At 41.8% G+C, this 3200-nt stretch overlaps 1 pseudogene; it reads left to right on the top strand.

The window, feature by feature from the left end:
• Nucleotides 1-387: 387 nt before the first annotated feature.
• On the top strand, nucleotides 388-2013 carry LOC100942032 (annotated as a pseudogene).
• The last annotated feature ends 1187 nt before the right edge of the window (nucleotides 2014-3200 follow it).

The raw sequence follows: 3200 nt of genomic DNA, 5'->3' as shown, positions 1-3200 counted from the left end.
GCATGTGTGTGAGCGTGTGTGCATGTGTGCATGTATGTGCATGGGCGTGTGCAGTGTGCAGGCATGTGTGTGGGCGTGTGTGCATGTTTGCATGTGTGTGTGCAGAGAGGAAGAGGCAGACCTCTGACCCACTGCTCTTTTCTGCCGTACTCTGTTTATCTCTCTTCTGGGGCAATTGCCAATTCACCTGCAAATTTATCTGTTCTTAGGTCAATCTTCTTGAGGCACAGTGGGCTTGAAGGCGGTGGCCATATACTACATATACGTTAGCCATTGTTTGAACACTTCCCTACCCCTTCTTCCCCAGCCCAGCATCTCAGACTTCTCTGACTCAACTTTTCTGTATGGGGTGTTTCTGTGATGTGGGGGAGGAGCAGTCGGCTTGCCATGAAGGAGGAGCAGCTGATGGTAAGAGAAGGCGGTAGAGGTGGAGGGGGCAGCCTTCCCCTTCTCTAAACATGTAGTGCCAAGGCAGCACCAGTTGTGAGGGAATTCTGGGACTGGGAAAGCTCGTGACATAATAGAGCCTGAATGCTTTGGGGGACGCATCTCAGAACTACTAAATCCCAGAATTCTTATACATCATCCAACGTATAAAAGGCCCTAAGGAAAACACATTAAAGATAACTGAAAAATAGAAATAACTCCTTCAAATCGTCAATAACTTGGTTGCTGCAGGGCTTCTGTTATTTATGACTATTTCACTCTCTTGTGTCCCATGTCATGTACTAGCAGTTGTCTTGCTACCAGAATAGTTTGTCACACACACAAAAATTTTTACCTCTATGAGAATATTTACAATGAGCCGAGAAGGCTGGATGCTAGTAATTAATCTCATACTCCATGAGATCAGCACTCCTGTACACTAGCTCCACCAGAAAATTTAATGCCCTAATAGAACTTAATATGTTTTTTTAAAACCCTGAGAATTATCGAAAGTTAGGATCAGATGTGTTTTCACACAATGTCGTGGTTGGAACACTCAAAATGAGTTGGGGCCACATATTTTATGTCAAACGTGGGAAAAGATCCCTAAGGATAGACTGGGACCTGCACTAACATTTGAAACAGCAAGAATTCCCACATGTGCTCAGGTAGCTGCTGCAAGTGTCACGGTGAACAGAGGGATAACGCAGAAAGCTTTTGTGTTTGGAAACTGTGGTCATTTTCCTGGAACTGTCGTTATTCGGGAGGCTGTCAGTATAAAATGTGGCAGGCCATTTGAGCCCCACCTGCTGCTCCAGGCTGCTTTGCAGAATATGCCCTGGGAAATGATCTTCAGCAAGATGGAGGCTGCCTTTGTCCTCCCAACGCCCATGTGTAAATGTCTTCGGCCAGACGTCCCATTAGACTGTGTAGCATTCTGGGCACGGGACATTATGAGAGTGACGTGAGACAGCATCACATCACACACGAGCTCGAAAACCAGACTTCCCAGTGATACCGACAGTGCTACCGACAGAGGAGAAGTCCATGTGATGCTTGATGGGCTGTCACCTCCTCACACCTGTTTATAGATTCACTCCTGTAATGTATGAAAACATACGTCTAGATGAAAGTCAAAATGAAAAGCTGGGTCAGCTGCACTTGGAAGGCATGACATACATATAGAAAGAAATGAACAAAAAACCGAAAAGCTGCAGGCCAGGCGCAGTGGCTCACACCTGTAATCTTAGCACTCTGGGAGGCTGAGGTGAGTGGATTGTTTGAGCTCACAAGTTCGAGACCAACCTGAACAAAAAGTGAGATCCCGTCTCTACTAAAAATAGAAAAACTGAGGCAAGAGGATCGCTTGAGCCCAGGAGCTGGAAGTTGTTGTGAGCTATGATGCCATGGCACTCTCCCCAGGGTGACAGTTTGAGATTCCGTCTCAAAAAAAAAAAAAAAAGAAAGAAAGAGAAAGAAAAGTTGCAAAAATATTAAGTCAAGAAAAAATAACTGCAGAAAACTAATGATTGGATAAAATTAGAAACTGATGTGTATCAAGACCTTTCATTCTTTTCAAAATTGTGATGAGATGTGTGTATATGTTCTCATAAATGAAAGCTTGTCTGGAAGAGTCACCAAATTCAATAAGGAATTTTGGGGTTTGACCTTGAAGTACTTACAACTTCCTGGGAATCCTGAAAAAGATGGTGCTTCGGCCAGCTTGCACAGCATAGAACACGTGCTTGGTTGCAGAATTCATGTGGGAATTAGGGCTTTTTTGTTGTTGTTGTTGTTTTTTGAGACAGTCTTACTATGTCACCCTCGGTATAGTGCTGTGGCATCACAGGTCATAGCAACCTCAAACTCTTAGGGTTAAGCAATTCTCCTGCCTCAGCCTCTCAAGTAGCTGGGACCACAGGCACCCATCACATTGCCCGGCTATTTTTTGGTTGTAGTTGTAATTGTTGTTTGGCAGGCCCGGGCTGGATTCGCACCCGCCAGCTCTGGTGTATGTTGCTGGCGTCCTAGCCGCTGAGCTACAGGTGCCGAGCTGGGAATTAGATTTTTCAGATGTTAATAATGAACTAAGCTTCAGGAATCTTATTATTGTGCTAGTTGGTTTTAGTAGATACTGATGTTAATATTGTTTGATGTTTGAACATTTATTAATAAATATGTGCCGAACAAGAAACTAAAAACTATTCATATTCTTTTTTTATGTTTGCTTTAGTCATCACAACCATGTTGAATTTATGTGATCGTTGATTTTATTACCTGTGAAAAGGCAATTTCTCCTCTAATTTACATTATTTAATGGTTTCACTAGCTACATTCCACAATCCACAAGCCCCCCCTTTACTATAATTTCTTCTAAATAGATGCAGAAAAATGGAATTTTCTCTACTAAAGTACTTTTGCATTTTAAATACGAAAGAACCAAATACAATTTTCTGTTCAAAATTTGCTTATTTTGACATTATTTGGTTTGAAAAAAAAAAGATAGGTGAAGATCTACTCAACCGCTCGTTTTCCCCTGAAACTTCTGGATGACTGTGGCTTAACTTTTCTAGCTCTAGCTCTGGCTTATCATTTCCTATTATAAAATTGTTTAAATTTACTGAGAACATATTCCTATCATTAATAAAAATAAACTGTTGAAATTAAAAAAAACCTGAGAATTTAATTTACAGTATGCTATGGTTTGAATATGTCTCCCAGAATTCATGTAAACTTTAACCCCCGATGTAATGGTGTTGGGAGGTGGGGCCTAA

This window comes from Otolemur garnettii, unplaced genomic scaffold (genome assembly GCF_000181295.1).
Source record: "Otolemur garnettii isolate 467f Iridium unplaced genomic scaffold, OtoGar3 scaffold00196, whole genome shotgun sequence".
Classification (NCBI taxonomy): Eukaryota; Metazoa; Chordata; class Mammalia; order Primates; family Galagidae; genus Otolemur; species Otolemur garnettii.
The sequence above is the reverse complement of the archived record's forward strand: the minus strand, read 5'-3'. Positions and strand labels throughout refer to the sequence as shown.